Source organism: Halichoerus grypus, chromosome 5 (assembly GCF_964656455.1).
Source record: "Halichoerus grypus chromosome 5, mHalGry1.hap1.1, whole genome shotgun sequence".
Taxonomy (NCBI): Eukaryota; Metazoa; Chordata; class Mammalia; order Carnivora; family Phocidae; genus Halichoerus; species Halichoerus grypus.
The window spans coordinates 164,587,863-164,598,925 of NC_135716.1; the positions used below are offsets into that span (position 1 = coordinate 164,587,863).

General features: G+C 54.3%; 1 long non-coding RNA gene across 1 annotated transcript; it reads left to right on the forward strand.

Moving 5' to 3' along the window:
* The first annotated feature begins 5,471 nt into the window (after positions 1-5,471).
* LOC144381951 (uncharacterized) lies at positions 5,472-10,812 on the forward strand. Its single transcript, XR_013448295.1, has 3 exons — positions 5,472-5,646; positions 5,934-5,997; positions 9,485-10,812. It is a non-coding gene; the product is annotated as an uncharacterized LOC144381951 (long non-coding RNA).
* The last annotated feature ends 251 nt before the right edge of the window (positions 10,813-11,063 follow it).

The window sequence follows — 11,063 nt, forward strand, 5'->3', positions numbered from 1 at the left end:
AGCTGCATAGAAATCCACTAGCGAGAGCATCAGAGAGACTGAGCTTGTACCTTGGACCAGATGGGGGATGGAGGCCTAGAGAGAGGAACAGACTTGCCTAACAGGGTGTGCAAGTCAAGGCAGATTGAAGGGCGGGCTTGGTCTCTGTCTGCTGTCGGCCCCATGGGACCTGCTGCTGCCCACAGTCCCTGGGGAGGCCTCAGAAGGCCCGAGTGGGGAGAGAGAAGCACACAGAGAAGGCAGCTGCTGGTGCCTGGTTGCCCCACCAGCTGTGTGGTCTCAGGCAGGGCTGTGCCCTCTCTGGGCGTTTGCTGGATGTGGTTGGAATGCAGAAGGAAATGAGGGGGCAGGAGGTGGCGGCCTCTTTCGAGGCAGCTTGTTTCTCTTCCTGGCCTCTTCTGGGTGTCTTGGCTGGAAACAGAGTCATGTCCCGCTCCCTCCACCCCTGCCCCACCCTCTTCTTTTCTAACCATCTCAAACATATATAGGAAACTTGCAAGTACAGCACGAAAGCTATGTCCCCTTGACCATGGGAGGGTAAGTTGTTCCTGTGGCGACCTAGCCCCTTGAATAGTGTAGTGTCTCTCTCCTGCCCGCAGGGACATTGTCCCCACAAACAACGCTAATGAAGTCCCCTGGATCCGCTGACCGGGGTCGGCTGCACCCCCCTGCACGGTCACGTTCCTCTGTCCCCCCTTTGTAAGGAGAAAGCATTTTCGCGGGGAGGGACTTTGAGACGATGTAAATTGCCCATTCCTCTTCAAACTTTAAATTCATTTGCTCATTTATTCACGTCAGTGCGGACTTAACGGTTTCCGGTTGTGTTCAGGGCACGACAGTGTGTTACTAACCTTTTTATTTTGCTGCTCCAAGGGGGCTGGAGAGGCCCTTCATGCCGCCCCCCTGTGTCCCTGTCATTCTTGAATACTTCCTAGCTTCCTGGCACCAAAAGACGTCCTGCTATCTCGTTCTGTCCCTGGCCCAACTCTGGAATCAGCCATTTCTTCAAGGAACGGTCTCAATTTTAAGTTTGCCATGTGATTCCCACACGAGGTAGAACATACAGTGTGCGTAGGCTCCCATATTAGATGTGTGCTTAGAGAGTTTATTTATGAAACACAACATTAAAAAAAATCCCAGATGTTTTATAACTGTGTTTGGGCAGTTCTTATTTTTTAAAAAACACACTAGAAGCTTTCAAAGCTGGGTGGGTGGGGGTCATGGGACTGTGCCCTGGGCCTCTCGTGGTCTCTGCTTCGCCTCCCAGCCTATGGGGCCCTCGTCCTCCACCCGGCCCCCCCCACCCTGGCCAGCACAGCTGAAGCCCAGAGGGCGCGGGCAAGGCCGGGGGTCCCGCCAGAGCAAACACAATCCCCGCACGCGGCCAAAGGAAACAGTCCTGGGTCAATATTAGCTCGTGCGGAACAGGCCCGGGGAATGTGCCGTTTGTCCCCTGTGGTCCCCGGGCGGGAGGAGAAGAGGTGGACTCAGGTGCTCCCAGGAGCCCTTGATGTCATTGGGCCAAACTCCTATGCGGCTGGGGCAGCTGAGGCCCCGAGGGGGCTGGGACTTGCCTTGGGTCACAGTGTGAGCTGCAGGACCAGCCATCAGAAGAACATTCATTTCTCCCTGCTTCTCCTTTGGGGGTTTCTGCTTCTCCTCCTGGGGCTTCCGGGAGGCGGCAGAAGGTAGGTTAGCGAGCACGGGAGTGGGAGTTAGGAATCCTGAGTTCTAGTCCACTCCGGGGTGTCACGGCCGCTCTCTGGGACTCCTTCCCTGTTCCCCGACACACCCCCTGCCCCCCAGCACACTGTCCACTCAGCTTCAGTGCCTCCAGCTCACGAAGTCAGGTCCTGCAACTCAGGTAGCCAGGGGCCAGGTGCAGGGGAGAGCATGGTTCTGCCTCTGCAAGGTGCTGGGCGAGGCCGTGAGCTTGGCAGGGCTGTGCCCTGCGCCAAAGCACCCACAGCGAGCGACAGCAGGAAGCGCCGGGTTTGCTGGCCCCCCGATTGTTTTCCTGAGTAGCTGGCTTGAGGCAGAAGGACGGACCCCTGTTTTCTCTCCCTGTCACATGATCCCAGTGGAGACGGAGGCCTGGCCGGGACTGCGGCATCCCGGCCCAGGGAAACCCCACCGTGGGCTCTGCAAGCCTCGGCTGACACATGGGCCGAGAAGCAGGGAGTGGGCTGGGCCTGGGAGTGACGTGGTCCCTGTTCTAGCATTTGTGAGGGACCAGCGATGGGGCTGTGCACACGGCCCGCCCACCTCCTGCCTCAGCTGTAGGCCCTCGGCCTCCTGTGTCCCAGGTCTGGCCACTTCCCCCACCCACCCCCTCCTGCCCCGAAGGAGAGCCACGGACTGCCAACCACTGTCCACACCTTGGCCCAGGCTCGCTGATCCCCCCCAAGCCCTCAAAGAAGCCAAAAACAAGCTTCTCCTCATCCTAAGCCAGCATTTGAGCCCCAGCTTGCCCACGTACTGGCTGTAGGATCCTGGGCAAACTATTCAACTTCTCAAAGCCTCGGTTTTCTCATCTGTCAAATGGGAAACCAGTCTTGCTGTATCACTGGGTGGTTGTGAGGATTGGCCAAGTAAAGTAAGCCTGTGTGCTACAAAGCAGGGGCTCAGTACACACCCTCCCTCTCAAGCTTGACTCCCAGGCTGCATCCAAGACTCAGGTCTCAGCACATCAGAGCCTGGCTAGAGGCCTGCCTCCTCCTGGAGGTCTTCCCTGATTGCCACAGCCCAGGCTGAACTCCAGCCTCCAGACTCAAAGAATAAATAGCTTGGCAGTGGGACAGAGATGAGGGGCAGGAAGGGAGCTTGGTGAGCATCTAGGAAAAGCTTCTCATCCTGACGCTCAGAGAGGAAGAGGTTGCACCGTGACCAGGAGCAGAGCTGGTTCTGGAGGGTTCCTGACTGTTCCGCCTCGTGCAATCTCTCTGCTTAATGTCCTTCCACATGTAGCCACTGAGTATCCATGAGGGAAGAATGTCTGATTTCATAGATTGAGGCACGGAAGAGTAAGTCAGGACACAAGGTGAGGAAAACAAAAGTGGCTTCCGGTACAGTGCTCTTCCCCGCACAACATGTGGCCTCCTGTGATCTGTACTCTTTCCCTTCCAGGAACCCAGGCAGCCTGTGGACACACATTATGGATACCCACTCTGTGCCTGGCCTCTCCCTTGCCTGGCTCAGACTCCACTGCAGACCAACACACAAACAGGAAGAAGAGACAGCATAATCAGGGCCTGAAAAATGGTACAAACCGGGACACACAAGTAATTAAGAAAAGGAAATGACACAGAAACAACAGCATGAAAGTACTAGAAAAAAACAAGTAGGAATAGTTTTATAATCTGACATTTTAATAGATATTATAACTTAAAATATCAATACATTCAAGGATCCTTTAAAAATGGTGAAAAAACTCATTGGTAAGCCAAAAGATAAACTGTGTGAAAATACTTGCAACTTACATTACTGACAAAAGACTAACTTCCTTAATATGTAAAGAGTACCTTCAAATCAATAAGAAACAGATCACCAACCAACAGAACAAAATGGGCAAAGGATCCAGACAGTTTATAGAAAAAGAAACACAAATGGCTCCTAAACACATGAAGCTATTCTTAACTTATAAAATGAATTGACTGCAATGCAAGCCATTTTTTCACCTATCATACTGGTAAAGATTAAAAGCTTGATAACTCACTGTGTTGGTGAGGATGTGGGAAATGGGCACTCTTACATTGCTGGTGGGAGTATATGTCGGTACAACCTCTGTGAAGAGCAATTTGTCCATAATGATCAAAACTGGCACGTTCGTACCCTTTAACTGAGTAATTCAACTTTTAGGGGCTTGTCTTACACATGTCCCTGAACAGTGTGAAATCGATGCATATACAATGATATCTATTGTTGTAGTAGGTATGTTACTATTTCTGGTAATGGTATGTATATGGATGTGCTTGTATAAGCATAGTAATCTCTGGAAAGAAACACCAAAAACCAGGTAATAGTGTTGCCCCAGGGGAAGGTGATGGGGTAGCTGTTGGATGGGAGTGGGATGAATCCTCATTTTTCACTTTATATTCTTTCGTGTTCTTTAAATTTTATATCAAGTGCATTTGTTATCTATTCAAAATCAATTAAAAAAGTGATGGCGGGGCACCTGGGTGGCTCAGTTGGTTGGGCATCCGTCTCTTGGTTTCGGCTCAGGTCGTGATCTCAGGGTCGTGAGATCGAGACCCACGTCAGGCGCCACACTCAGTGTGGGGAGTCTGCTTGGAGATTCTCTTCCTCTGACCCTCCCCCAACTCACACAAACAATCTCTCTCTAAAATAAATAAATTAAATCTTTAAAAAAAAGTGGGGGTGCTTGGGTGGCTGTTGGTTAAGCGTCTGCCGTTGGCTCAGGTCATGATCCCAGGGTCCTGGGATTGAGCTCTGCGTTGGGCTCTCTGCTCAGCGGGGAGTCTGCTTCTCCCTCTGCCTGCCACTCCTCCTGCTTGTGTGCTCTCTCTCTCTCTCTGCCAAATAGATAAATAAAATCTTTAAAAAAATAAATAAAAATAAAAAAGTGGGGGTGCCCGGGTGGTTCAGTCAGTTAAGTGTCTGACTTTGGCTCAGGTCGTGTCTCAGGGTCCTGGGATCGAACCCTGCATTGGGCTCTGTGCTCAGCTGGGAGTCTGCTTGTCCCTTTCTCTGTCCCTCTGCCCCTCCCTTTGCTCATGTTCTTTCCCTCTCAAGTAAATAAATAAAATCTTAAAAAAAAAAAAAGTGAATGGCGAGGGTATTCCTTTACCCACAGGGAGAAGGGCTAACAGGACAATCTTGGGCATTGTTCAGTGGGAAATGAAGAGGTGGACAAGGTGAAGAAGATCTGTACCCCGCATGTATCTCAACATTTCTTTTTAGTCCCGAGCAGCATCAGGAGGTCTCATGGTGTGGTGGAAAGTATAAAGCATTTCAAGCCCAAACCTCAATTCTGAATGTACTCCCAGTGAACCAATTCACCACTGGAATCCTCAGTTTCTTAGTCTGTAAAATGGGGACAAGAACAGCATGTTCACAGGCTTAGATGGGACGAGGCATGTGGAAGGCCAACCCTCCCGAGGTGCTCTGCCACGCTGCCCGCTGCCATCCTTGGGAACCCCCTTGGGGGCAGAGCTCGGCCCCCTCCCCAGCCCTCCCCAGCAGGAGCATACTGCCGAGCTGCTTAGCAAAGCAGGTGAGGGGTAGGGTGGAAAATGTCAACATCAGATTAGCCCCATGGGAAATAGCACACTTGTCCAACCACAAACACCCCCACGTTTCCCTCCAGTGTGGTGGGGTTTTAGGGGAATGGGGTGGAGCCTAGTTCAGTGAAACCAGTGACATCTTCAGTCTTGTATCCCTGAGCCCTCGTGGCCGAGGTATCTTCGGCGGGGGTGGGGACTGCGTGTACAGGGGCTCTGGGCCTCATAGCTGCCCCGCTCTGTAGGATCCGGAAGACCTTAGAGGAGGCCTTGGCTTTACTGGTGTGGGTGCAGACAGAGTAACAGCCCCTGATTCGTGGCTGCCAAGAATGGGTCCTGCAGGCTCTGGGGAGCCACTGAAAGTTCTTGAGCCAGAGAGGGCTTGTTCAGAATCAGCCTTTAGGAAGTATGTCTGGCAGGGGGAAAGGTGATGGGTTGCGGGAAAGATAGATGCCTCATAGAGGGGGTCTGCGGGTCTGGGGGGGGGGTGTGGAGGAACGAGGGGGAGGGAGAAGGACAAGCAGACTCCATGTTGAGTGCGGAGCCCGATGCAGGGCTTGATCCCACTACCTGAGATCATGACCCGAGTCAAAACCAAGAGTCGGACGCTCATCCAACCAAGCCACCCAGGCGCCCCCATTATCTTAATCTTTATAATAATTTTGCAAACCTATTGTTGTACCCATTTTACAGATGAGAAAACCGAGAGAGCTGATGAGCCTGGCCCCCTAGGCCACACAGCTTACCAGGGGCAAAGGTGAGGAGTGAACCGGGTTTGCCCCCTTCCAGGGTCTGTGGACTTCCCCTACACCTGACACCCCTCTAACTGAGGAGACAGCTATTTTAAGACCACAAATGCCATTTCGATTATGCCTTTTACTAAGAAATGGTATTGTTACCCATCCCTGGGCTGCTCTTACTAATGTTGTGACTATTCCTGGCCTTTGCCTCCCCCAGTTGGGTTTTGGCTGGACTCATGGGGGCTGCCACCTGTGGCCTCATCTGGCCCAGGCTTGAGGCAGCCCCGAAGGGGCAGGAGGCCCCCACTCCGACTTTTATGAGTGGGGGCTGAGATCTAGCTGGCACCCTGTTCAAATGGCGGCCCCTGCTCCATCCCCAAGGCCTAGCTCGGTGCTCGGCAGATCGTAGAGACTCAATGCATGCTTGTTAAAATGAGTGATGGGGTCACCTGTCAGATTTGTGCACCCGCACCGTCCCTTGGAGGGGACACCCGAGCAGACCCAGGTTCCCTTGACCTTCAGGCCCGTGTGGCTGCAGCGACAGGGTCTGAACAGGGGCATCTTATTAGGAGCAGCCTCACAAGCCTGTGGGGGACTTCGGGCACCCGCGCAGAGTCTGTGGGAGGGGGCGCGGCCTTCGCGGCAAGCACGTGTCCTAAGTGGTCTCCTCATTTGTCCAGTGTCTTTAACTGTTGAAGAGTATGTATGTATTCGTCTAAGGGGGGCATTGTTCTTGTGAATGAGTGGATGACGGGAGAGTTCTAAGAGGTGGTATTGTTAATAACAGGTCCAGCCCCTCAAGCCCCTGGGCCAAAGAAACACGTTCCCTGCTCCCAGAGCCTGCTCAGCCCAGGGACTCCTTCTGTGGCCCCTGGCCTCTCTCCACAGCTGGATCCTGGGGAGGAGGTGGGGGTTGGGCCCTGGCCGTGGGAACAGGGAAAGGCAGAAGGATCTGGGAGGTGGGAAGGACACTGGATCCGCAGGGCTTGGTGACTGGGAGGAAGGGGAGGCAGGGGCGAGGAGACAGGGATGCTGGGCAGTGGGAGGCTGGCGGAGACCCACGCTGTGTTCAAGGTATTCCGGAGTGTAAGGTAGACGCAGGGGTGTGTTGGGGTTGGTGGCGGTGAGGTCCAGCGGCTGACCTGGGCCGGCGACTACCTGAGGCTGGGGTCACCAGAGCAGGGTCTGACTGCAGAGTCCAGGGGGCCGCCGCATCGTGGCCTGGCTTCCCAACTGTCCAGGGCCGGGCCCGGTGCCGGCAGCCAGAGGCCTTGGCCACAATTGGCCTCTTCAGCCCGCAGTTGGCCAGGGACTGAGCTTTCAGCAGTTGGTTGAGATTTATCGGTGGCCCTTAAAGGGTGGCAGTCAGGAGGTCTGGGCCGGCCCACCGGGACCCCCAGCTCTTTACTCAGCGCCAAGGAACCTGAGGCCAGCCACAGCCCGGTCAGGCTGGAAGGCATCCAGGTGCTGGGTGCAGCTGCTGGGAGGAGGTGACCTGCCTGGCCCCGGGGCCTGGCCGAGGGACGCCAGGCCTCAGAGAGTATGGCTCTGGCCCCCTCCTCGATGATATAGACAGGGAGACAAGTGTGAGTGAGAGGGGACCATCCCAGGCCCCGCAGTAAGTCTGTTCTCCAGGTGAGGCCGGAAGCTGGGCCAGTGCAAGCCGCAGAGCAAAGTGAGGATTATCCCTCGCTGATGTGGCCTTATTTCCGTGGGTCGTTGTTACTGTCCCCCCACCAAAGTCTTCACCCCCTGAGAGTAGGGACCCTGTCTGTCTTGTCCACTGCTGTGTCCCGAGCACCTAACACAAGCCTCTTGGTGAATGGATATTCATGGATATTGAATGAAAAAGACCTGGGTAGGTAGGGTTTCCTTTTCTCATATGGCAAGGCGTCCAGAAGAAGAGGGTTCAGGGCTGGTGCAGAGGCTTTGTGATGCTATCAGGGCTCAGGGCTCTGTCTCTCTCCCCCCACATCTTTCGAATATGGCTTTTGTCCTCATGCTTCCAGAATAGCTGCTGCCCCTCTAGACATTGTACCTGCATCCCTGGCAGGAATCAAGGCGTTAAGACGGAGGGTAGAAGGGCAGGTATTTGTGGAATCTGTCCCTTCTTAATCAGGATAACCACAGATTTCCCGGAAGTCCCTACGTAGTACATTGGCCAGAACCATAAATAGTAGTTCTCTCTCTGCCTTTCTTTTTCTTTAAACCTTTTCCAGGTCCTCGGCCCTTAGCAGGACCTGTCACTTTTGTTGTTTGGTTGTTGTTGTTTTTATTTGATTAAGTAAAAATCCCCGGTCTGGGGGAAATGCCCCAATGAGGTCATTTATTACTGTGGTATTAACGGCAGGTGTGTGACTTGAGCACCAACTTTTTAGGGACCTGGATCTATGAGGTGCTTTCCAAGGGCATGGTTAACAGCCGGGAGGAGGGAGGTGCTGGGGTTAGGCGGGCTGGTGCTGGCATGGCCCTCCGTCCTGCTCACAGCCAGGGCCATCTCTGACTGTGGCAACCACCCCCTCTCCGTGGAGCCCCCTGCCAGGGGCCTTCTGCCTGCACACCCCGTGGCCGCTCCCCAGAGCAGTATAGGGTGTGATTAGGCCCCTGGGTGTAGCCTGTGACCTCTCATCTGCTTGGCTGAGAGCAGCCTCCTTGATGGGGTGGTGGCCAGACCCCCTCAGGGGCCCTGACTGCCCATGGGATGACTGATTTGTCACGGAAGGGCCTGCTCTCCCCGCGCCCAGGCCTGCTGGCTGTCCTTGCCAGGATGACCCTCTGAGGTCCAGGCCTGGCTCCCTTCCGCAGGACAGGGGTGTAGGGGAGGTACCCTGAGGCTACATCTGCAGGCCCCATGGTCCCTGGGGAGCAGGCAGTGTTGCGGGGGATGGAGAGGGGAGAGAGTACTGGGTGGTTTCTCGTGTTTTCCAGGCCACTGACCTTGGCCCTACAGGTCCCAGCTCCAAATCTCAAAAATAGGAGTGAGATGGTGAGTGCAGCCAGGAGGGAATTACAGGCTGGTGGTCGGGCAGGAAGCTTGACCCTAGGCCGCAGTGATCTGCAGAGGGCACCCGGGAGCCCCCTGGGGAAGAGAGCCCCGGAGCGACCCCCAGTGGCTGCACCACGCATGTGCCTCCCCAGCCGCCAACCCCAGGCAGGCAGGACCCATGTCCAGGTTCTGCTGCTGGCCATCTGTGTGTCCCGGGGCAGGCCCCTGACCTCCGACCTCTCGGGCCTGCCAGGGGCCAATTGACACCTCTTTGCCACCTTTCTCTCCAGGCTGGGGCTGGGGGAGGCTCAGCTGAGCTACAAACCGGGCAAGGGATTCAGCTAATGATGGGCGTAATCCGAGCAACAATCCCATCCACATAGCTCCTGCCGTTGAGTCGTTACTGGGAGCCGGGCCCTCCTAAGCACTTCAGGTTAATGGAAAGGACAAGACTCCCCAACTCTTTGTCTGAATATGAAACCTGGCAGAGTCCTGGCAGGTTTTATTTTTACCTCCAGGCACGTGGGGGAAGAGGGAAGTCCCAGTGATGTTCTTCTGGCTTCACAAAGAAAGCTCACAAGTAGCTCTACCTTTGAGGAAAGTGAGAAGTCCGTGGAAACAGTCCTAGAGCATGGCAGCAGATGGGAAGCCGGACAAGCAGCCGAAGCTACAGACGCTTTCGGGACGAAAGGTGACCTCGGAAGAGATGGGAATCCTGGCAGATGACCTTGTCAGAAGTGACACTCAGGAGGACGGCTCGGCCGGGAGGTGCGTCCCTGCTGGGCGGCCACTGCGGGAACGCGCAGCGCGCCCTTCTCCTTATCTGGACTTTGGAACGTCTCCAGTTTGCAAGCTTTCCACCAGTTGAGGAAGAGGTTAGAAAGAAGTCTGGAGAAGCCCAAAACGAGTTGTTTGTCATGGAAAAGGGCAGAAGGGGAGTGAGGGGCAGAGGGAAGGTTGCCATCCCCACGGGCATGTCCTCAGGTCATCCTCACAGACAATGAGATGGGTGTTATCATGGTCTGATAAGTGTCAGGAGGGAAACTGAGGCTCAGAGAAGTCCACGACGTGCCCAAGGTCTGCAGCGAGGGGGGCCGGGGGCTGCACGTGTGAGGATGGGGATTGTGGCTTCCTCAGGGTGTCTGGGAGACCCAGGGTCCAGGGTGGGCCAGTATGCCTTCCTCCAGTATGTCGCTGCTGTAACAAATGACCGTAAGCTCGGTGGCCTGAACAACACAACTTTATTACCTGACTTTTCTGGAGTACAGAAGTCCAAAATGGCTCTCACTGGGCTAACATCAGGTGTCCGCAGGGTGCATCCTTTCGTACAGGGAAAATCTGCTCCCTTTTTCAGCTTCTAGAAGCTGCCTGCTTTCCTTGGCTATCTCCATCTTCAGAGCCAGCAAGTTGGCATCTTCCAATCTCTATCTGACTCTAATATTCCTGCCTCCCCCTTTCACTTATGATTACATTTTTGATGATGATTATGATTACATTTTGATGATTCCCTTTTGATTATATTGGGCCCTGAATATTCCTGGATATTCCAAGATCAGCTTCCTGTCTCAAGATTCTTAACTTAATCACACCTGCAAAGTCCCTTTACCATGTCAGGTCACATAGATTCTCAAGTTCCAGGGATGGGGATGTGGGTCTCTTTATTCTGCTGACCTCAGTGGCCTTGGCCAAGGGGTCCGACATTTGGGATACCAAGCATCCCTTCCTCAGGAAGGTTGGAGGGGATACAAATAAAGAAGAATGGGCTTCCATCCCATAGGGAGTGACTGAGCCTCCCCCTCCCACCCAGGGCCCCTCATGTGCTGGAGGCCAGCTACTCAGCGTGGAACTAAGGATCAATCAGAACTCCGGTGCTTCTGGGAGGGAGATGGTGGCCAGGACCCAGGATCAGATGGATCAGGATTCAAGTCTAGACTGTGCCTTTTCCCAACGGCCTGAGGGTGGGGGTGGGGGTGGGGAGCAGGCTGGTCTGGGAAGGGAAGAAACAAACAGACCTCATTTCATCCTCACCAAGGTGGAGCATCTGCCTCTGTTTTGCAGCTGTGGAAACCACAGCTCAGAGAGATCAAGCACCTTGTC